The sequence below is a fragment of the Schistocerca piceifrons genome, chromosome X (genome assembly GCF_021461385.2).
Source record: "Schistocerca piceifrons isolate TAMUIC-IGC-003096 chromosome X, iqSchPice1.1, whole genome shotgun sequence".
In the NCBI taxonomy this organism is placed as follows: Eukaryota; Metazoa; Arthropoda; class Insecta; order Orthoptera; family Acrididae; genus Schistocerca; species Schistocerca piceifrons.
Genome location: NC_060149.1, coordinates 281,012,693 through 281,038,275, shown reverse-complemented (window position 1 = coordinate 281,038,275; position 25,583 = coordinate 281,012,693). Strand labels below are relative to the sequence as shown.

Genomic DNA, 25,583 nt, shown 5'->3' with positions numbered 1-25,583 from the left:
AAGCATTGTGAAAATATCTCAAATAATAAAGTTATTGTAGAGCTCTGAAATCACTTCAATCATTTGTAATAACCCTGTATAAGCTTTTCCCATCTCACCTTCCCATACCTATGTATTCATGGTCTTGTGGCAGCCTGTGTTTGGTTCTGGTTGTATGTGGATATCCGCTGTCCGCTGCCGCCGTCCCGCTCGCTAGCAGTAAGTCTGCGCGTTTAATGCAGCTTTTTGCTGTAGTGTTTGAGCTAGTGCGAATCTTAGAAGATGCAAATATGAGTTGACCGAGTAGAGAAGACATTCTGAAGTTCGCCTTCGATAGGAATTTTGTTAGTCCAAACTCATATGAAATTTAACTGATTCTTGAAGAAGTTGTGAAGGCAGGTTGTGATAATATACACGGTATCAATATGACGATCATTAGAAGTGGTGTGTATTTCTAACTGAAAAATGCTGACCTTTGTAATAGAATTGTCAAAGCTAATGGAGGAAACTTCAAATTCAAGCACAGTGACTGAAACGTTATTGAAGTTAGTCTTACCCATGCAGGTTTTGGCATAAGAACGCTAAGAAATTTTTAATTTAAATTTTAGGTTACAGTTGAGAAAATTAATGCACTAGTATCTTCTTATGGGAAAGTGACAGGAAGTACTCCAGAAAAGTGTTCTAAGTCTCACAGGTTTCCAGTACCAGAAGGTGTCAGACAATTAAAAGTGGAATTACAAAAACATAAACTGTCTTATACTAACGTATCCGTCGCGCAGGTTAGCCGTGCGGTCTTAGGCGCCTTGTCTCGGTTCGCTCGGCTGCTCCCGTCGGAGATTTGAGTTCTGCCTCGGGCATGGGTTAGTGTGTTGTCTTTAGCGTAAGTTAGATTAAGTAGTGTGTAAGCTTAGGGACCGTTGACCTCAGCAGTTTGGTCCCATAGGACATACCACAAATTTCCAAAAAATTAACGTTTCCTGTTACCGCGTTGCAGCCATGTACGAGGTGGAATCCAGAATTTTCGGGACTGGTGCTGCCATCTGAGAAGTAGGAGTAGTAGATCTTTGCACCGCTAGGTGCTCCATGCCGCCGTTGGATAAGCAGCTGCAGCAGCAAGTCGTATACTCTTAGCTCACTTATTTGTTACATAGTTTAATTCTTAATTTCTTCGCGTGTTTTTGGTATTTGCATTGTTTAATTCATAAATTTCGGGCGTATTATATATAGTATTTGAGAGTTGTAGCATCGCGTTTTAGTACCTGAATAGTGTAAAATCGCGTAGTCTCCTTCCGCCGCCGGGCAGTGTGTCAGCAGTGCGCAAGTAGCAGCATTACTGCATTTACTAGGCAATCTTGTATTTTAATAACGGTTTAAATTTTGTGTCGAATTGTTTGTGCTCTCTGTTGATTAGTTCAGGCGTTCTTTGCACAACAGTTTTTAGCATGGATAGGGACTGCAACTGCTGTGTTCGGATGCAGGCTGAGTTGGCATCCCTTCGCTCCCAGCTTCAGGCAGTGTTGGCTTCGGTCACACAGCATGAGGCTTGTGCCAATGGGCATCACTGTGGCGGTCCGGATGGGGGTTTGTCGGGGACGGCCAGCTCGTCCCACGCATCCCCCGATCGGACTACGACTGTGGCTGCCCGGGATACTGCCCAGATTGAGGCTGACCCCTCACCTGTGGTAGAGTGGGAGGTCGTCTCGAGGTGTGGCAGTGGGCGAAAGACATTCCGGAGGGCTGAACGGAAGGCCTCTCCAGTTTGTCTGACGAACCGGTTTCAGGCTCTGTCTCAGGCTGATACTGATCATCGGCCGGACATGGCTCCTTGTCCTGTTCCAGAGGTTGCCCCTCAGTCTGCAAGATCCGGGCGGTCGCAGAGGGTGGGCTTACTGGTAGTTGGGAGCTCCAACGTGAGGCGCGTAATGGGGCCCCTTAGGGGTATGACAGCAACAGAAGGGAAGAAAACCAATGTGCACTCCGTGTGCATACCGGGGGGGAGTCATTCTAGATGTGGAAAGGGTCCTCCCGGATGCCATGAAGGGTACAGGGTGCACCCATCTGCAGGTGGTCGCTCATGTCGGCACCAATGATGTGTGTCGCTGTGGATCGGAGGAAATCGTCTCTGGCTTCCGGCGGCTATCTGATTTGGTGAAGACTGCCAGTCTCACTAGCGGGATGAAAGCAGAGCTCACCATCTGCAGCATCGTCGACAGGACTGACTGTGGACCTTTGGTACAGAGCCGAGTGGAGGGTCTGAATCAGAGGCTGAGACGGTTCTGTGACCGTGTGGGCTGCAGATTCCTCGACCTGCGCCATAGGGTGGTGGGGTTTCGGGTTCTGCTGGATAGGTCAGGAGTCCACTACACGCAGCAAGCGGCTACACGGGTAGCAGGGGTTGTGTGGCGTGGACTGGGCGGTTTTTTTAGGTTAGATGGCCTCAGGCAAGTACAGAAAGGGCAGCAGCCTCAAAGGGTGCGGGGCAGAGTCAGGACATGTGGGGGCCAAGCAGCAATTGGTATGGTAATTGTAAACTGTCGAAGCTGCATTGATAAAGTACCGGAACCTCAAGCGCTGATAGAAAGCACCGAAGCTGAAATCGTTATAGGTACAGAAAGCTGGCTGAAGCCAGAGATAAATTCTGCTGAAATTTTTACAAAGGCACAGACGGTGTTTAGAAAGGATAGATTGCATGCAACCGGTGGTGGCGTGTTTGTCGCTGTTAGTAGTAGTTTATCCTGTAGTGAAGTAGAAGTGGATAGTTCCTGTGAATTATTATGGGTGGAGGTTACACTCAACAACCGAGCTAGGTTAATAGTTGGCTCCTTTTACCGACCTCCCGACTCAGCAGCATTAGTGGCAGAACAACTGAGAGAAAATTTGGAATACATTTCACATAAATTTTCCCAGCATGTTATAGTCTTAGGTGGATATTTCAATTTACCAGATATAGACTGGGACACTCAGATGTTTAGGATGGGTGGTAGGGACAGAGCATCGAGTGACATTATACTGATTGCACTATCTGAAAATTACCTCGAGCAATTAAACAGAGAACCGACTCGTGGAGATAACATCTTGGACCTACTGATAACAAACAGACCCGAACTTTTCGACTCTGTAAGTGCAGAACAGGGAATCAGTGATCATAAGGCCGTTGCAGCATCCCTGAATATGGAAGTTAATAGGAATATAAAAAAAGGGAGGAAAGTTTATCTGTCTAGCAAGAGTAATAGAAGGCAGATTTCAGACTACTTAACAGATCAAAACGAAAATATCTGTTCCGACACTGGCAATGTTGAGTGTTTATGGAAAAAGTTCAAGGCAATCGTAAAATGCGTTTTAGACAGGTACGTGCCGAGTAAAATTGTGAGGGACGGGAAAAACCCACCGTGGTTCAACAACAAAGTTAGGAAACTACTGCGAAAGCAAAGAGAGCTTCACTCCAAGTGTAAACGCAGCCAAAACCTCTCAGACAAACAGAAGCTAAATGATGTCAAAGTTAGCGTAAGGAGGGCTATGCGTGAAGCGTTCAGTGAATTCGAAAGTAAAATTCTATGTACCGACTTGACAGAAAATCCTAGGAAGTTCTGGTCTTACGTTAAATCAGTAAGTGGCTCGAAACAGCATATCCAGACACTTAGGGATGATGATGGCATTGAAACAGAGGATGACACGCGTAAAGCTGAAATACTAAACACCTTTTTCCAAAGCTGTTTCACAGAGGAAGACCGCACTGCAGTTCCTTCTACAAATCCTCGCACAAACGAATAAATGGCTGACATCGAAATAAGGGTCCAAGGAATAGAAAAGCAACTGGAATCACTCAACAGAGGAAAGTCCACTGGACCTGACGGGATACCAATTCGATTCTACACAGAGTACGCGAATGAACTTGCCCCCCTTCTAACAGCCGTGTACCGCAAGTCTCTAGAGGAACGGAAGGTTCTAAATGATTGGAAAAGAGCACAGGTAGTCCCAGTCTTCAAGAAGGGCCGTCGAGCAGATGCGCAAAACTATAGACCTATATCTCTGATGTCGATCTGTTGAAGAATTTTAGAACATGTTTTTTGCTCGAGTATCATGTCGTTTTTGGAAACCCAGAATCTACTCTGTAGGAATCAACATGGATTCCGGAAACAGCGATCGTGTGAGACCCAACTTGCTTTATTTGTTCATGAGACCCAGAAAATATTAGATACAGGCTCCCAGGTAGATGCTATTTTCCTTGACTTCCGGAAGGCGTTCGATACAGTTCCGCAATGTCGCCTGATAAACAAAGTAAGAGCCCATGGAATATCAGACGAGCTGTGTGGCTGGATTGAAGAGTTTTTAGTCAACAGAACACAGCATGTTGTTATCACTGGAGAGACGTCTACAGACGTTGAAGTAATCTCTGGCGTACCACAGGGGAGTGTTATGGGACCATTGCTTTTCACAATGACCTAGTAGATAGTGTCGGAAGTTCCATGCGGCTTTTCGCGGATGATGCTGTAGTATACAGAGAAGTTGCAGCATTAGAAAATTGTAGCGAAATGCAGGAAGATCTGCAGCGTATAGGCACTTGTTGCAGGGAGTGTCAACTGACCCTTAACATAGACAAATGTAATGTATTGCGAATACATAGAAAGAAGGATCTTTTATTGTATGATTATATGATAGCGGAACGAACACTGGTAGCAGTTACTTCTGTAAAATATCTGGGAGTATGCGTGCGGAACGATTTGAAGTGGAATGATCATATAAAATTAATTGTTGGTAAGGCGGGTACCAGGTTGAGATTCATTGGGAGAGTCCTTAGAAAATGTAGTCCATCAACAAAGGAGATGGCTTACAAAACACTCGTTCGACCTATACTTGAGTATTGTTCATCAGTGTGGGATCCGTACCAGATCGGGTTGACGGAGGAGATAGAGAAGATCCAAAGAAGAGCGGCGCGTTTCGTCACAGGGTTATTTGGTAACCGTGATAGCGTTACGGAGATGTTTAGCAAACTCAAGTGGCAGACTCTGCAAGAGAGGCGCTCTGCATCGCGGTGTAGCTTGCTCGCCAGGTTTCGAGAGGGTGCGTTTCTGGATGAGGTATCGAATATATTGCTTCCCCGTACTTTTACCTCCCGAGGAGATCACGAATGTAAAACTAGAGAGAATCTAGCGCGCACGGAGGCTTTCAGACAGTCGTTCTTCCCGCGAACCATACACGACTGGAACAGAAAAGGGAGGTAATGACAGTGGCACGTAAAGTGCCCTCCGCCACACACCGTTGGGTGGCTTGCGGAGTATAAATGTAGATGTAGATGTAGCTGCATATCTGATGAGTCAGTGTGTGGAGTGGCATTCAGCTGGGAGGACGTGTTGCGTGTCCACAGTGATTTCCGTAATATTCTGTGTTTGGTGTGTATTTTACGATGGATCCGCGAACAGAACAGCGCGTGTGTATCAAATTCTGCGCGAATCTCGGGAAAAATGCTACGGAGGCCCTTGCAATGATTCAACAAGTGTTTAGGGGACAGAACATGAGCTGTACGCGTGTGTTTGAGTGGCTCTCCAAGACCCAAAAAAGTGAGACAGGTGAAGAGCAAAGTGAAGAGCATGATCTTCGTTTCCTTTGATACCAACGAAATTGTGCACAAAAAATTCGTCCCACCCAACCAGACAGTGAATTCCACGTACTACTGTGACGTTTTGCTATGGTGCCATGAAAACGTGCAGCGATGACGGCCCGAACTTTGGCGTCAAGGGAACTGGCTGCTGCATCACGACAACGCGGCCTGTCACACGTCCATGCCCACCAGGACGTTTTTGGCAAAAAACAACATGACAGTTGTATCCCACCCACCATTGTACCCAGATTTGGCACCTTGCGACTTCGCGCTATTCCCAAAACTGAAATTCAACTTAAAAGGCCGTCGGTTCGACACTCTAGAGAGGATTCAAGAAGCATCACTGGCAGTGATAAACACCCTGAAAGAACAGGACTTCCAGAAAGCGTTTGACCAGTGCCCAAAGCACTGGGACTGGTGTATACATGCGGATGGGAACTACTTCGAGGGTAATGGTGACCATTAGTCCAAAGGTAAAGTTTTCAACAGATGGCAGCACAGTCCCGAAAATTTTGGAGAGCACCTCGTATGACAGGTAGCCCCGCTCTTGAGGTGTCTGTGGCCCATAGGGTCACGTGCATGCCCAGTGTATGCAGTGGCACGTGGCCCAGGTCTCGTCCAATGAAGCAGGACCCAGGTGAAAAGGTTTCCTGCGTGATTATAGCCGCACGACGGGAATTAACAGACTTTGGATGGCGAATGGTAGCTAGAGCTAGACGCATGGGACATTCCATTTAAGAAATCGTTTGGGAATTCGGTATTCCGAGATCCAAGTGCCAAGAGTGTACCGAGAATACCAAATTTGAGGCATGACCTCTCACCATGGACAATCCGGCGGCTTTCACTTAACGACGGGAACAGCGACGTTTGCGTAGAGTTGTCAGTGCTAACAGACAAGCAACACTGCGTGAAATAACCGCAGAAATCAATGTGGGACTTACGATCAACGTATCCGTTAGGACAGTGCAGCGAAATTTGGCGTTAATGGGCTATGGCAGCAGACGACCTACGCGAGTGCTTCTGCTCACAGTACGACATCGCCTGCAGTGAAGCTCCTGGGCTCGTGACCATATCGGTTGGACCCTAGACGACCGGAAAACCGTGGCCTGGTCAGATGAGTCCCGATTTCAGTTGGTAAGAGCTGATGATAAGTTCGGAGTGTGTTGCAGAACCTGCGAAGCCATGGACCCAAGTTGTCAACAAAACACTGTGCAAAACATGAAATGTATTCGCAATTGCGAATATGGACTACCGTCAGCTCTATAATGGAATGACGTCGATGAAGATTTATGCCAGACCGGGATGTATTCGTTATTGCGAATATGGACTACCGTCAGCTGTGTAATGGAATGACGACGATGAAAATTTATGCCAGACCGGGAATGGAGTCCAAATTTCCTGCTTATCACGAGCGGCCGCCCTATCATTTGGCTATCCGTGTACGACTCACGGCCAGACCTAAACTTTCACATGTCATTAACCATGTGTCCACAACTTTTACTCGTACAGCCATTACGTATATTCCCGTACAGGCAGACATTTTACATGAAAGTCGCCTTCCCGGTGTCGGCGGATAATTACGATATTGCAGTGCTTGTGTTATTCTGAATTATGATGAAAAGTTCCTTCGGACATGTATGCAACCGTATGAAACGTCTATTGACGAGAACGTCCGAGAACCTGAATGTGGTATATCAGCAGAAAAATGTGAAAGCTAAGTTGCTGAGCAAATTGCCCAGCTAATGCGCGAAAAGGTCAGACATATAGCCAAGAAATTAAATGAAAGGCCAGAGGAAATTCCCGACTATATTACGCCTTCACCAGTTCCCACATCAGCCGTCAACAGAGTACTCACCCATTCGGGAAGAAAATAAAACGCGAGTGCAGTTTCCCACAAAGGTTCTGAAGACATCGCGCGTGAGACGGGAAAAAGACATGTTCAGACTTTCCGCTCAGAAGAACTGGGCAGATAAAACCACAGAGGAGAAATGAGAGAATCACTGGTACTTTCCAGAAAGGCTGTTGATTGTCCGACCTATGGCACTATCAAACACTTGGCCGCTCTCCCTCAGACATTTGTAGGAAGAGATGGGACTTTGTTAAATATTCTTGTCATGTTATCGAAAAATTAAAAGACATTCAGATTGAGTTGTAGTGATATTATGGTCTTTTTTGATGTGTCACTGTTTTATGTGGCTCCTCTTAACGTTGTAATATCACAGTTTGAAAGCATTTTCACAGAAGATATAGGCGTTCTTTTCAAACATTAAATTATTTTGAATGGGACAACACATTATTTGAGCAAACTGATGACCTCACTATGGCGAACCCACTCAGGGAAAATATAACGAATTTTTATATAAAAAAATAAAGACGCGACCTTCAGACGGTGAAGAAGAAACCTAAATGTTAGTTTCGGTATGATGACGATATTTTTGTTGTATGGTCTCATGGAGAAAAAGAACCCTCAGAATTTTTAAAATTCGTGAGTGATACTAATTCTAATATAAATTTCACTGTAGAAAAATAGAAAGAGGGTAAAATGTCATTTCTGGCTGTACAGATACTTAGAAAATCCGACGGAACTTTAGAGCACAAAATTTACAGTAAGCCCACTCACACGGATAGATACCTACACAGAAATTCCAGTCGCCATTCCAAGCAAAAATATGGATTAATCAAAACATTGATGGACCAGGCTAAACGAATCTGTGAACCACCGTACTTGAGAACGACCTCGTTTATTTAAGAAGTGCCTTCAGAAAAAACGGCTCCTCTAACAAAGAGATAAAATAGGGCACTACACATTAAAAAGATCTGGGAGCTGCTAATGAAAAAGAATCGACTAAAGCAAAAGTTTCCGTTCGATTCATTAAACTGTCACAGATGGCATCAGCAGAGTACTCAGAAGACACGATTTTGACACAGTATTTAAACCAAAAAGCAAACTGGTCAAAAATTTGAACCCAGCAAAGAACCTACAACCACCGCTTGCCATAGCGGAATGCATGAAATTCCTTGCATATGTGGGCCCAAGTCCACATAGAAATTACAAAAAGAAGGATCAACAGTCGCCTTAACGAATGCGAGAACAGTTGTCGTCTAAGTAACACTGTTTAAGTCGGCAGTAGCAGATCATGCATTGGGACCAGGAAACCACCAAATCTGTCTCTCTGAGACTTTCGCTTTGTCAAGATGTAATCATTACACTGCTAGGATGTAAAGAGAGGAAACATAAATTCAAAAGCACGAAACGAACATTAATAGACAAGAAGAAAGATTTAAATTAGACAAGTTGTGGGCCTCGGTGATAAATAAAGGAAATTGCGCCAACTATTCCCCACTACTAGCTCCTTAACACACGTCGACGTGACTCCACGATCTTAGGGTGCAGTCTGATGACATCGTACACCGACCGTTGCGTGGATACGTGTAAACATTTCGGCTTACTGAGCTTTTTTGGGATTGTGACTGCTTTCTGGGTCGTTATACCTTTTGAAGATATCTCCAGCGTGGAAGACGAAACGCTCGGCAGAGAAATATGCTTTTGACGACAGCCTAATGCCCATAAAACAAAAATCATCAAAAACAGAAAGTCAGTCACCAGGAAGCTTTCTTATACTATATATTTTGTTTTACAGGGTGGTTATAATTAAACTTTCGCTACTTAACGGGGCCCCCATGAAAGAAGAGTGATCGTAGGATAATGAAACTTTGTGAAAACATTTATAAGGACATGCGGAAGAGAAATAACGAATGCTCCATTGAAGAATTTCCACGTGTGAAGGTAACAGTTGTTAACTGTGTACCATGTTTACGGTCCAGATTGCAAAATTCGCTCAATGTGACAACCGTCTGCATCCACGAAAGCCTAAAACCACACCGGAGATGCCATTTCACAATCGTTCGCAGCTCTATTCGAATGGTGAACCATGGAAATTTCAGCTGTCGTGACACAGCTCGCGCACTCATTGCGTCCATCATTCTCAGCTATGGCAACAGTAACTTCTACAACAATTTGTGGCGCAATTAGCCGTCGGTCTCTCCAGGAGCAATTCCCAAATCTCTCCAGTCAACTCGAACTTCCGAGTCATGTTCTTCAACTGCGGTGCGGAAGGAGGACATCTCCGTATTCCTTTAATGCGTCGATATTCATGAAGGGCAGCGGCACTGTTGCTGTTGATAAACACATTTACGATTAAAGCCCCGTTCACCTTGTCCAGACGCACGTTCACTGTCTGCAACTGTAACGCGTAGCCGCACTAGTACGGGCACCAGTGGCTATTCAAGACACTAACACTGCTAACAACACAAATCCAGCTGCGCACATTTCTATAAAAATTAGTTACCCATACGGTAAATAGGCTTCCGTCCACACTGACTCAAGTAGCAAAAGTTTAGTTACAACCACCCTGTATTTTAGGAGCCAATCGTTATGAAGGTTTCAGAGAATTCATTTCTTATTTTCTTTGAACCCGACGTGCTGAAAATGTTTATTCTGGACTGGGATTTGAACTCGTATCTCCCCTTTTGCGAGATTTGCTTCCTTCAGGACGGTACAGTTCCATCATTTTGCTCCTTCCCAAGGATTCCAAACGCTTCAAGGTCTTCACGAAACGCACATCTTTCGGTTCGAATCCGTCACAGGAACTTTCACCACGTCATTTCAAGCTCTAGCATGCACACACTTAACTGTTGGTGAAAAACAATTTTGATTTTTAATGTCTCTTCGTACCTTGTCAACAATAACGATAGGAGCCGATTTCAGCTCTCAGACACAAAAATCTGCATTGCAGCGTTTCAGGTTCAAACACTTCACTCGTAGCTACTGGTGAAAAGGAATTCGATAGTTAACATCTCTTTGTGAGTAGTCAACACCGACGACATGTGCAGGGTTCGACTGCCAGTCAGCACAGACACTTTCGTCACGTTACTTCTAGTCAAACACGCTCAAATCTCGATACTGGTGAAAGAAACCTATATTTAAGGCCTGTTTGTGGCTGGATAATAAAGATGATGAGAACCGAGTTAGAATCCTGGAAAGAAAAATATATTATTCTCATTATTTTAAGTTCAAACGCTTCATTACTGATGAAAAAAATTGATGTCTTACCTTTGACAGAGCGTAGTTAACAATCCAATTAGGCACTAGGTCCAAGTACCCGTTCAACACAAAACTCTACTTCACGTAATTTCAAAAGTTTAGTATTGAACAAGGATTACTAGATGATTTATGGGATAGAGTTACGAGTATTATTTGTCTCATATGTTAATTAGAGTGGTAAAATTTTTGAAATGTCACTTATTGTAATCAGTTTTGGTTTACAAGCTCTAAGGACTTTTAATCTCTAATAACGCGATTCCTATTATTTGCAATATTGTGGTATTATCTTATAGCTGGACTGATTGTCACGCAGCACAGTGCTCTCAACTTGTCTGCTGTGGTAACCATTCGGTATACTCTCACCAGTCTGCCGAAAGAGATTGGAGGACGTGCAAGCAAGTTACGTTACGTGTAGGCTCCATGCAAATCAGGCAGAACGGAATACATGTTTTTCTAATACTTATGAGCGTGTTAATACATATACTCTATAACACCCAAAATGTCATCTTCCGGCTTCGTAACGTCCACCCCATGCATAGTAGTTTTCGCATTGGCACGAGGAACGAAATATAAGCCTCAATATTACTTGACTATGAACTAAGTGGTTTACCCTCGTCACCAGAATAAGGTTCCCCTTTCTTATGATTGCGGCCTGATGGTATTAGACTTGTATCATACTTATTTATCCCTCCCTGCACCAGTGTATCGAAAGGAACTGGGTGTATCCTTGTAACTGGTTAACATTCGCCTTACTGTGAACGACGTAAAATGGCCAACGTGAGGCTCATTATACACATTTATTTGCTGCCCGTTTTGAACTCTACTATTTACCACTTTTGCATCTGCTAATGTAGCTGCCACATGACATCTATTCAAGTGGAGTTTGCGAACCGACTGTCCGCTTTTCCCAGTGTCGGAGTGATAATTGCGCCATGTTTTTGAATGAAGCTTGTGGTGACAGAGTTAAACGATAGCGTAGCTCGGGGTTTAGTTACATCAGATAATGACAGTCTGGTTGTAAGTTGTCAAAGTCAAAAAATATAATATCCGAATGAGCCTGGTTATAGTTACTAATCACGCAAATAATGATTCAGAAGACTGTGTCGAGAGGTTACGTTCATCTTACTGATTGTCGCTAGACTGACCACGACGTTGGTGAAAATGTACAGCTTGCTTCAAAACTTCCTCTTCACCCATGATATCTGAATATCATATTAGTGTGACAACGGCTGAGTTTTTCTACAAGTACAGAAATGACATTGACAAACCGGCCGACTATGTACTTACGCAAATTCAACTTGTATGACAAATACCAGTTCGACTTTAGTAAACGCCACGAGACAAACATTACATTACGGTATCTAGTAACCTGGAATGTGCCACTAATAACCGTGAGGCCATATTATTGGCATTAATAGACTTCAGCAAAAAATCTGATACCGTGAACTTTGACATTCTGCTCAGAAAAATACGTGAGCTAAAATTTTCAGATAGTACGCTAAAGTGATCTGGAAGCTACTTGAAAAACAGACAACAATGCGTTGTCTTGAGAGTGAAAAGTCGTCCTGGAAGCTTTTTATCTCGGGAGTGCCTCTGGGGGTCAGTCCTGGGCCGACTACTGTTTCCTTCTATATCAATGATAGCCCATCGGTTCCGCCCTTCTGAAAACATCATTTCTATGCCGACGATCTACAACCTTAACTAAGTGTCAGAACCTGAAGACACGAATACTGCAATAGTCCAAGTGAATAACAATCTGTCTTCAGTGGTAAGATGTGTGCAGATCTGTTGACAAACTGAATGTGATAAAGTGTCTTGTATTTGGCTTCCTTTACAAATGATAGTTCTTTCCCACAACTGTCCCGACAGATCTAAGTCATCCATTCAGATATACGTTTAACGCTAATTTTGTATTTGGATACCATAAAATTATTTCTCTTTGTCATAGGGGCACTTCACCCACCTCTAAAGCGAGTTGCTGTTCATTACGCCAACTGAAAATGCCGTCTAAGCTGCTCTGAATTTCATTAGGATCGTTCATCTATGTTTCCTTGGAGGCAACAGAATCATCTTTGAACAATCTGATAATTGCTGCTGACTCTGTCAGAGGAATCGTTTATGTATATTAAGATCCTTAATGATCCTATTACACTTAATTGGGTTACACCTGATGTTACTTCCGTTTCTGTTGAAATGTCGCCATAAATTATAACGTGATTGGTTCCGTTTGTTGTATAGTGTTGACTGTATTTCTGAAAAATTGGTAAACGGAAATTAGCATCAGCATCCCTAGACTTGATGACATGAGCATTAATTCTTTTTCCTGAAACTGCTGACGCAGCATCCGGCCCTCGGGCAGTGAAGCAACCACCACCAACATGGACACGTCTCCGGCACCGAGTACGGAGACAAACATATTTCGCTCGGTTTTATTTGTAAGTGGAACAGGAAACTGAATTCCTATAAAATAAAAATACACACACCACTCATTGCTACACATGCTAAACTAGTACTCTGTATCTAACTGTGTATGTTCTATAATTATTAATTACATCGAACATGATGGGTAATTGCAGGTATGTTTTTTTAAGGCAAAAGTTGTGAACTTAAAAGTTCTACACGAAAATTCCACAAGAATGTGCAGCAGAAGAGCTGGTAGCATACACCCTGACAGATGTGCAATGTTACAGCAATAGTGTTATTTAGGGAAATAAGAGGTAAATTAAACTCCCCGAATGCTCTCGGCTAGAAAATATACAGGAAGGAATGGAACTAATTGTTAAAGCCATAAAAGAGATAGTTTGCAGGGGAAAAGACATGTTTTTCAGTTCGAGAATACACCTTCTTTGTACTCGTCAAATTACTGGATGGAGAAAGAAATATAAGATTCAGATGTAGATTTAAATTATAAGTCAGAAATTAATCCGGACGTTATTAAAAACTACATCAAACAAACATAAAGAAAGGGTCGTTTTCTGACTGTAGATGTATATGGCAGAAATTAATGAAGATTTTGTTGTAGGATATTTGTATGTCTTATTCGCTAACCCACCAAAAAAAATCCTACGAAGTTTCCAACACGAAAAATCTGTGACATATACGCCGAATTAGTCGGAACAAATTGACTCCTTTAGGTAACTATATTTTTGCCAGCAAGACGGTCAGGTCTATAGGGACGTATAGCTATTCTTTGCATTCCTGTAACTACACTCCTGGAAATGGAAAAAAGAACACATTGACACCGGTGTGTCAGACCCACCATACTTGCTCCGGACACTGCGAGAGGGCTGTACAAGCAATGATCACACGCACGGCACAGCGGACACACCAGGAACCGCGGTGTTGGCCGTCAAATGGCGCTAGCTGCGCAGCATTTGTGCACCGCCGCCGTCAGTGTCAGCCAGTTTGCCGTGGCATACGGAGCTCCATCGCAGTCTTTAACACTGGTAGCATGCCGCGACAGCGTGGACGTGAACCGTATGTGCAGTTGACGGACTTTGAGCGAGGGCGTATAGTGGGCATGCGGGAGGCCGGGTGGACGTACCGCCGAATTGCTCAACACGTGGGGCGTGAGGTCTCCACAGTACATCGATGTTGTCGCCAGTGGTCGGCGGAAGGTGCACGTTCCCGTCGACCTGGGACCGGACCGCAGCGACGCACGGATGCACGCCAAGACCGTAGGATCCTACGCAGTGCCGTAGGGGACCGCACCGCCACTTCCCAGCAAATTAGGGACACTGTTGCTCCTGGGGTATCGGCGAGGACCATTCGCAACCGTCTCCATGAAGCTGGGCTACGGTCCCGCACACCGTTAGGCCGTCTTCCGCTCACGCCCCAACATCGTGCAGCCCGCCTCCAGTGGTGTCGCGACAGGCGTGAATGGAGGGACGAATGGAGACGTGTCGTCTTCAGCGATGAGAGTCGCTTCTGCCTTGGTGCCAATGATGGTCGTATGCGTGTTTGGCGCCGTGCAGGTGAGAGCCACAATCAGGACTGCATACGACCGAGGCACACAGGGCCAACATCCGGCATCATGGTGTGGGGAGCGATCTCCTACACTGGCCGTACACCACTGGTGATCGTCGAGGGGAACTGAATAGTGCACGGTACATCCAAACCGTCATCGAACCCATCGTTCTACCATTCCTAGACCGGCAAGGGAACTTGCTGTTCCAACAGGACAATGCACGTCCGCATGTATCCCGTGCCACCCAACGTGCTCTAGAAGGTGTAAGTCAACTACCCTGGCCAGCAAGATCTCCGGATCTGTCCCCCATTGAGCATGTTTGGGACTGGATGAAGCGTCGTCTCACGCGGTCTGCACGTCCAGCACGAACGCTGGTCCAACTGAGGCGCCAGGTGGAAATGGCATGGCAAGCCGTTCCACAGGACTACATCCAGCATCTCTACGATCGTCTCCATGGGAGAATAGCAGCCTGCATTGCTGCGAAAGGTGGATATACACTGTACTAGTGCCGACATTGTGCATGCTCTGTTGCCTGTGTCTATGTGCCTGTGGTTCTGTCAGTGTGATCATGTGATGTATCTGACCCCAGGAATGTGTCAATAAAGTTTCCCCTTCCTGGGACAATGAATTCACGGTGCCCTTATTTCAATTTCCAGGAGTGTATATTTGTCCTTATTCTTAACACTAGCAAAGAAAACCGCTCGGAAGCTGGTGCCTTTTCTGGGCATAGTAGATGCAGATAGCCATACATTGGGGTAATGGCTGAAAATTTTGGTATCGAGACCATATGGCTGCATGCAAGGACACACAAAAAATCTGTTTATAAAGCTCAATTTACAACTGGACTTGCTTAGATGTCGTACACCCAGCGACATAACAGCCGTTTGCAGAGTTTAAAACGGCTGGAATAACAGCTTTTAACGATGATTTGTTTGCAAAAAATCTTAGCTTAAAGTTCTACATTGCTTTGAGTGATGTTTAACACTGTTCTGCAATCGGTCTACTGGTGTAACGAGCCCCTAAAAGCACTGTTCATGTATCGTGTTTATGAAAAAAGGAAAACTGAAAAATATAGGACCTCTAACTGAAGAAATTAAAACTGGAGTATATGGCTTAGTCAACTGCCATAAAGGAACGAAAAACGAAATCATGGTCATTTGACCTGCTTTTTAAGCTCTCAATAGATTATTCGATAAGTCTGCTCGACCATTTGGCTTTTTTAGGTATCTGCATCTTTGCCACCAAGCCAAGCATGTCTCTAGAGATGTATAGCTATTCTTGCAATTCCTCTTACAAGATTTTTCCCTCGTTCTTATCAAGAAGCAAAGAAAACCACTAGGGAGGTAGTGCTCTTTCCAGCCATAGTTACTGCAAATAGCCATGAGTTGGAGTACTGATAGAAAAATGGCGCAATTGAGACCATTTACTGCATTAAGGGACACATGATATTGACGTAACAAACATTTATGCAGAGTTTAAAACCCTAGAATAACAGCATACAAGGGTAATTGGGAAGTACTCCACAGCAGTCTGCCGTCTTATTCCAGTGGGAAGCCTCTCTGCATGCAGTAAAAATGCCAATCTGTGTGTGGTGTTCTACAGTTTGGCTACTGGAGTAATAAGACCCTAAGCACGGTTAATGTGTTATGCGTACGAGAAAGAAAGCTGAAAGTACTGAATAGGTACTCTTGCAAGCCCTAGCTTGTCAGGATGAACATTCCGTCCACTGATGGAATCGGATGACGTGTGTAAACCAATTCCTATTTCGCTAGGCAAGTGTTATATTAAAAACATCAGGAGAAAAACATTTTTCGCGACAGCACCATCATATAATCTCCAATAACACTGAGTTCTCCGTGACACACTTTTAGTAAAATACGGTTTCCAGGCACTTGCCTAGTATAAATGCCAAAGTGAAAACCGCATTACATACAACATCTCAAAACTTCAAAAACATTTTGTCACTGCTCCACTGGCACGTGTTTTGATATACAACTCTAACAGAAGTCACGTATTCGTTCTTGTGATCCGCGAAACTTAGCAACAGCACAATCGTGATCTGGGACGTCTATCGCTTGTCAACTTATAATTCTGTAACTGAAGTCTGTAAATGAGCTGTGACGGAAGACTTCTGCAATAGGTGAGGCAGGTATCTAACAGTTAGTCTATGTTGGACGCTTAAAAACTGGACCTATAGTTTAATATCTCATGCCTGCCAGAGTGATGAGTAGATTTAATAGTTCGTTGACGTTTCCGCTATACAGAACGTTGCTAACAATGGACTGTGGTGTACTTGACTCCTGTGGAAGCCCTACAGCAACATGACGCTGTATGGTGCATGGCGGACGCTACCTTGTACCACGACTAACCGTTTCCTTTCCTGTTCCATTCGCAAATAGAGCGAGGGAAAAATGACTGTCTGTATCGACTGAAACAACAAGTTTATTGCTACCAGTCACTACTTGTTTATACCGAAAACGAGTTTGGAAGGCTTAAACTTCCATCATCGGGTGGATATACGTGTGTTAATACGACATGTGTGTTGTGTTACGAGTTTGGGGTAACCTGTGCACTGTCTCCAGTGGTCACAGGAATCGTTCTGCTGTCAAATTCAAATGCCGGTTCTCTAAATTTTCTTTCCAGTGATTCCCATTTGAATTCATGAAGCATCTTCGTAATAGTTAGTTGTTGATCAAACCTACCAGCAACAAATCTAGCGGCTCGCCTTTGAATTGCTTCGATGTCTTCCTTTAATCCGACCTGGTGCGGACGCCAAACATCGAGCAGTACTCAGGAATGGGTCGCAGTAGTTCTATATACGCAGTCTCCTTTACAGATGAGCTACACTTTCCGAAAATTCTCCGAATAAACCGGAGTCGACCATTTGCTCTCCCTACTATCACTCTTACGTGATGGTCCCATTTGCGAACTGGGAGACCGGCACATCAATGGGAACTCGCCACTGTGTTCCTTGAACCACTCCATCACACTCCTGACCTTGTGACATGGCACATTATCTTGTTGAAAAACGCTACTGCTGTTGGGAAACAGGATCGTCGTGAAGGGGTGTACGTGGTTTGAAATCAGTGTACGACACTCCTTGGCCGTCATGGTGTCTTGCACGAACTCCACTGAACCCATAGATGCCCACGTGAATGTTCCTCACAAGGGAACCTCCCCATCGCACCCTCCTCAGATTTAGTTATAAGTTGGCACAGTGGATAGGCCTTGAAAAACTGAACACAGATCAATCGAGAAAACAGGAAGAAGTTGTGTGGAACTATGAAAAAATAAGCAAAATATACAAACTGAGTAGTCCATGCGAAGATAGGCAACATCAAGGATAATCTGAACTCAGGAGCGCCGTGGTCCCGTGGTTAGCGTGAGCAGCTGCGGAACGAGAGGTACTTGGTTCAAATCTCCCCTCAAGTGAAAAGTTTTTCTTTATTTCCGCAAAGTTATGATCTGTCCATTCGTTCATTGACGTCTCTGTTCACTGTGATAAGTTTAGTGTCTGTGTTTTGCGACCGCACCGCAAAACCGTGCGATTAGTAGACGAAAGGACGTGCCTCTCCAGTGGGAACCGAAAACATTTGATCGCAAGGCCATAGGTCAACCGATTCCTCCACAGGAAAACACGTCTGATATATTCTATACGACACTGGTGAGGGCATGGGCGTCACATGACGGGAATATGTTGTCGACCCACCTAACTTGTACACTTGGCGAATGGGTAAAAAGATTCTACATTGCCCGATTTAGGTTTTCTTGTGGATGTGATAATTACTGCCAAAAAAGTGATGAAAACATAAGAGTGTGTCACATAAACTGCAACAAATGAATCCAACAGTTTCACAGTCGCACAATTTTCCCTGTGCTCTGTCAAAACTTATGTTTTTAACGTTTTCGAATTTTTCCGTGTGTAGACCGTCAAATCCTGCATATGTCCAAGCAAATCTGAACATGTCCTGGAATTTTGGAGAGCGAAGTTGAATATGTCTGAGTTCCTGAACATTGATAATTGTCTGAAAATAAAAAATAAAATTTTATGCTCGAAGGAAGACTTGAACCAAGGACCTCTTGCTCCGCAGCTGCTGACGCTAACCACGGGACCACGGCGCTGCTGAGCTGAAGTTGTTCTTGATGTTGCCTATGTTCGCATGGACTACTCAGTTTGTATATTTTGCTTATTTTTTTTCATATTTTCACACAACTTCTTCCTGTTTTCTCGATTGATCTGTGTTCAGTTTTTCAAGGCCTATCCACTGTGCCAACTTGTAACTAAATCTGAGGGGGGTGCGATGGGGAGGTTCCCTTGTCAGAGCATAATGTAGCCGCCACCAGCTTGTCTCCGCCCGCAGTACAGGTGTCTAGGAGCTGCTCCCCTCGAACGCGACGGATTCGCGCCTTCCCATCGGCATGATGAAGAAGGTATCGGGATTCATCAGACCATGCAACGCTCAGCCACTGCGCCAACGTCCAGTAACAATGATCACTCGTAGTTGACAGTGTCTGGCGCAGAGGGCCATCTTTATGAATATTCGGTGCACTGTGTGTTCAGACACAGCGTTAACGTCTGATGTTAGTTTCAGCATAGTTCGCCGCCTGTCCTGCGGTACCAGTCTGCGCAGCCTGCGACGTCCGACGTCTGTAATGAGGGGTGGCCGCCCGAACCCGTGACGTCGGGACGTGGTGTCACCTTGGTTTCGCCACGTGTTGAAGACACTCACCACAGCACTCGTTGAACACCCGACAAGTCATGCAGTTTCCGAAACGCTCGTGCCGAGCCTCTCGGCCATCACAATCTGTCCTCGGTCAGGCTCAAGATAGATCGCGTGCTGTCCCCGTTCTACACATGGACAGCACGCTGACTGTTACTATATGCACCGTGGGAGTGTCTGACTAGCAGTAATTCCTCGCCAGGTGACGCTGCTATCGCCTGGAACGGCTTTATATCGATAGCAGGTCGGTGGTCATAATGTCCTTGCTGATCAGTGTGCATATCTTTGATCAAAGAACGGAACTTCTGGCCTTCTACGATTACCCAACGTTAGAACTCAATCACCGGTCTCTGTTGAGTCATTCCGACGAAAAATTCGTCTACAATATCATATTGCATTTATGTCCTCTCACACCTCATGGCACTCGGAGTTCGTTTACTGGGGTGTACGGAGAGTACTGGCTACGTTGTTCACGCTATATGGACACAGATTTTATAGTCATCTGTAAATCTTTAAACAATGAATTACAGGTTACTTGCGTATTCTGAGACTTTCAGAATCGTTTGGCTGTTTAAATCATAATATCCTTTCACGTAAATTAGAATATGGTTCAAGTCAAATCTGCCTAACAGAAAAACAAAAGGTTTCGAAAGGAAATAGTCTTGTATTAAGCTATAAGTCTTCTAATTACACGTGTTGTCCTACAAGGTTCCATCTGAGAGCCCATACTATTCCTTGTGTGTGTGTGGCTGTGTGTGTGTGTGTGTGTGTGTGTGTGTGTGTGTGTGTGTGTGTGTGAGAGAGAGAGAGAGAGAGAGAGAGAGAGAGAGAGAGAGAGAGAGAGTGAGTGTGTTTGTGTTTGTGTGTGTGGGTTTATTACTGTTCTTTTAACACTAAGATTACAAGATGTTAACCCTTTCCACCCTGAACACCTTTTTTTTGAAAATGGTGAATAAAGTTGAATTCTCTGTTTACTTGGGCATAGTAGACACTGGGAAAAATAATAAAAAAACTCTTCCATAAAAAATGCAGCGGGAAAACAACTAGCACAATCGTGAGGGTCAGGTTTTATTTCACCAAAATTATTCTCTGACTTCCTGCTATTTGTTTGATATTATAAGTTACCTGAGGAACAGTTATGAATAAAAAATTATTCTTTCATTACTTTTATTTATTAATTATTATAAAAAATATTACATAGATTGTAAATCATATTCTGTGGCAAAAAAATAATAATAATTTTTATTTATTTATTTTGTAACACAAAGTCATGATTCAGACTGCTTCACTTTTCGTGAAATAATTTGAAACAATCCTTTCCTTTTGAAAGACATAAGTACTGATTGCATTTTATGCACTTTTTCTTTGTTCTGGAACTGCAGCGCTCATACTGACATGTTCGTGGTGACAAAATATCATCCACTGTCGGCCAGTGATCATACTCATAATATCGCCTGTCCAAACCTGGTTTCGGATGGGATTTGTAAACTATTGCCTTTGTGGAGGTGCTTAACGTATCATCTAACGGTGTTTCAAACTCTTCAGCTCTCAATAATGTAGTAGGTAAAGCTACGAGGCAAACTGTGACATCTTCTTCTTACTGTGTCGATCACTGGCTGAAATTTCCACAGTCTATTAGTTTTAGCCTCTTCAGGTGGTTTTATAGTATCAACAAAGTGCACATTATTCCTGAGACCAAGGAACCGGTCTCTAACATAGTGTCACTAATAGCTGATAAAGAAATAGATTTCTTCCAGTACATGGGTAGCCTAGGATACCTCATGCACTCCATCATTAAATTTATCACAAAAAACACCTTCAGTTCATGAGTTGTAGTCCCTAAGGATTTCCCTGTTTTTGCAACACTATACATATTTGTATGTTTCACTGCCTCTTCAAAAAACTTTTCACTGAAATATTAACAGAAATATTCAGCAGGAGTTCCAATTGTTGAAGGACTCTAGAATTAAAAAGAAGATATTTTAGTAAGAAAATGTGAATGATACACGAAATAGGTAACTCTGATCGAACCTCCTTGTCACTGACCTCAACAGCACTGTAATTAATGTTTGGTGGATGAAACTTCTGAACAAAATTTGATCTCCGAAAAAGCAGTGGTCTGACACCTTCTGTGACACTGTGTGAACTCCTGCGCTCTTCAGGAACTTCAGGAACTTTTTCGGCACTCAAATCATCATCAAACGAGTCGTCTGCCTGCTGAATATTTGAAGGAGAAGGAACAAACTCGTCGTCTTCATCTGACGAAATGCCACTCAAATCCGAATCCTCTAATACAGAACGGATTTCATTGTGTGATAAACCTGCATACAATAACGGGAATGTGCATAAAAACTTTCCCATTCAAAACTGTATGAAAAGCAGGAATATAGGGAGCCCAATGACACAATCAACAACACCCACTCGAGGATGAAGTTACACAGTCAACACCTAACCCGCACAATCGTGCTAGTACAAATTTAACGCACAATTACTGTGCAAAGATATGAAGTTACTAATAATTATCAATATCACAACGTTGTACACAACATTACAAATAACCAGATCCAGCAAATCACCGAAACAATTCAATTTAACTTAATTATGAGATACTAATCAGGCGCCGGCATAATGCTCACTTCTCGATCAACTTAAACAACATGTGCTGCAATCTGTTGGCACCGAATGACAACATAAAAATGAGAAACGCGTAGCGCACAACCTGCACGATCGTTGCAGGTCGGTTGGTAGCAAGGCAAGAGATTCAGTTTGTCGTAAAAAAATAAAAACCGCACCCGCACGATCGTGTGGGTTCGGGTGGAAAGGGTTAAGACTGTTTTGTTTGTAGGTAATAAAAACATCACGATGAATAGAAAATCACGTGTATTTTATAAAGAGTGTAACCTCACACCTATATTTGTATTTTGTATGAAATTTAGCCCAACTTTACCCTTCACTCTATAAAAATCTACGTATTACCAAAACTATGTGCCCAAAAATTATTATCCAACTTAAACTCGTATACTAACCTTGACTAAACAGAACCTAATTTGAATTGAACTGTAACTGCAGCAAACAACAATCAGGCAGCGGCTGAGCTAGATTTCTATTTCTAAATAAAAGGTCAAACCGTTGCATACCACATGGTGCAATGTGGTATTGCGTGATGATAAACGTCCCTTAAAAATGGGATGGGAAGAGTAACTATTCCTATGAAATGATATTCCAAGAGACGATATTAGAATTAAGTACATATTCAAAATGACAGTGTGAAACTTCGCGTTATCTTCACTCATAACATTAGTCTGAACAATACCAGTGCTTAACAAAGTGAACAATGATTTAAAAAGGGTACAAGTTAATTGGCTGCCAATAATCATTTCTACAAATTAGGTGCGCAGTGATCCAATCTTACCTCAGACTTCTCCTCTTCAAAGAAATAACATTACTCAAAATTTATATTCCTTTCGCCTTTCAATATATATATATCACATTCATCCTTGCTTCCCTTTAAAATAAATCTCTCTTCATCTAATGCATACCAAAAATTGTTCAAATGGCTCTGAGCACTATGGAACGTAACATCTGAGGTCATCAGTCCCCTAGAACTTGGAACTACTTAAACCTAACTAACCTAAGGACATCACACACATCCATGCCCCAGGCAGGATTCGAACCTGCGACCGTAGCAGTCGCACGGTTCCGGACTGAAGCGCCTATAACCGCTCGGCCACCAGGGCCGGCAACAGATACCATCACAAGTCAACCCAGCACTACTGAATACGCCCATCTTCTACCACATTTCAACTAAGAATATATCAGACTGTGCCACGACAAGACCAAAGTTTGTTTAACGGTAACATAACTTGCTCTCTCTCTAACGTGCACATCGATAACTTACAAAAATCAAAATGACATGCCTACCTTACAACAGAAAATACTGATATTTTTTTGGACATTAAGAAATGACTTCAAGCCTCTTCACTAGTAATTAAGTCTTGAAAAAAAGTATTTATTCAGAACCTAGAAAAGATTTCCACCTAACAGATACAAAAGTATACGGACTTGCATAGGCGACGTTGACAATGTTTAATACTTGATGTTAAAACGAGATGTTAAATACAACTGGGAGGAGAACACAGAAAAACTACGAAAATACCTAAGCAAATCTTTATTTGGACTCATTTGGACTACTTTTCGACCGTGACTATTTCAAGAAATAGGTAAGGTGTTTTAATTACCGCTATCAGTCACACCACGATTGCGACTGGTAGCAGTAATTTTAAAAAAATCTTTAGATAAATCTTTATTTATTATTTATTTGCTTATTTCCGTTATTTGCTTATTTCCATTGCATAATGTGATGCGATATTGTATGTTTGGGATAGCTCACGTAGCCATCCTGAAGTTTTCTGGGTCCAAAAGCGTATAATACGAATTACTTGAGGGTGAAAATTCAAGAGCGCCTTGCACAAGCCTGTTCAAATAACTGAATACACTATCACTTTTGAGCACATGTATCCATCAACGAAATCAGTCACGAGTAATATACTTCTCTATCAAACCGATAACTGAGATCACGGAATCAATATTAGAAGCGTGAACAACTTTCAAAAATACTTGAAAGTCGTTCACTTTAATCCAGAAAGTTCTCCATTATTCAAGAGTACACGTTGTCAGTAACTTGACAGCAACTATAAAAAGCTTGGCTACTACTGAATTATAGTTTCAGAGTACCGTAAAATATTAATCGGTGGCCACCATTAACTGCACGTGCACTCACTTTATGTCCTTATCAGTACGCATATAATTTAATATGAATGCATTTTAATACACTTGAGGAAAAGAAATCGCAAAACAAAGAAGGAGTTGTGGGACATAAACGGAAGATGGCAGACGTATTTCTACATCTGAAAGATAATGTCTAACCAAATTTCGCGCCAGTCGCGTAAGAGCTGTGCTAGTCACGCCACTATGAGGATTCACATCAGGTTTGCTTTAAACACACCCTGTAGCGGTCGTGAGCGTTAGTTACCTTGAGACTGAACGTGGTGAGCTGATGTTACTTAAGAATGCCAAAGACGCCCTTATCAACATCTCACTGAGTATGAACGAAATCGTATAATAGTGCTACGAGAAGCTGGATGTTCCTTCTGCGATGGTGCAGAAAGACTTGGCAGAAATGTAGCCGCTGTACATGATTGCTGGCAGCGGTGCTCACGAGAATGAACAGTCGCAAGGAGATTGGGCTCCGGACGGCCACGTGGCACTACCAAGAAGGAAGACCATCGTATTCGGCGTGGGGCTCTGACCCATCGTACTGCATCTGCGGCAGCAACTTCGCCAGCAGTTGGCATCATAGTGACAACGAACTGTCACAAATCGGTTTATTCAAGGACAGCTCCGAGCCAAATGCCCTTTAGCGTGCTTTCCACTGACCTCGAACCACTGCCATTTGCGACGTAAGTGGCGTTACGCGAGAGCTCTATGGAGGGCAGGGTGGAAGTATTTTTTTGTTTTCTGATGAAAGCTGCTTCTGCCTCGGTGTCAATGATAGCCATGTGTTGGTTAGAAGGAGGCCAGTTTAGGGCCTGCAACCAACCTGTCTGTGTGTTAGACTCACTGGACCTAAAATTGGAGTTATGGTCTGCGATGCCATTTGGTATGACAGCAGGAGCACTCTCGTGGTTATCCCAAGCACACTGACTGCAAAATTTGCACATCAGACAGGTGGTTCGACCAGTTTTGCAGCCACTCACAAACAGCCTTTGAGGTTGTGTTTTCCAACAGGATAACGCTCTCCCAGATACCTCTATTGTTACCCAACATGTTCTACAGAGTGTCCACATGTTGCCTTAGCCTGCTCGATCGCCATATCTGTCACCATTCGAACACAGAAGGGATATCATCGGATGACAACTCCAGCGTCATACACAACCAACATTAACCGTCCCTGTAGTGCCCGACCAAGTGCAACAGGCATCGAATCCCATCGAACAAATTGACATACAGCACCTGTACAATACAAAGCATCCAGGTCTACAGGCATTCTGGCAGTTACACCGGTTATTAAGGTATCAGCATTTCACCTTTGCAATGGCTTATCTCGCACTTACATTAACCTGTGATCCTGTAGTGTTAATCAGTTAAGTATGTTACCTAGACAAATGTATTTGCGAAATTTAATTACACTACACTGCTGCGATTTTTTTCCGT

At 43.5% G+C, this 25,583-nt stretch overlaps 1 protein-coding gene across 1 annotated transcript in view; it reads left to right on the top strand.

The window, feature by feature from the left end:
• Positions 1–25,583, top strand: part of LOC124723127 (palmitoleoyl-protein carboxylesterase NOTUM) — a 235,440-nt gene that overhangs the window by 40,180 nt on the left and 169,677 nt on the right.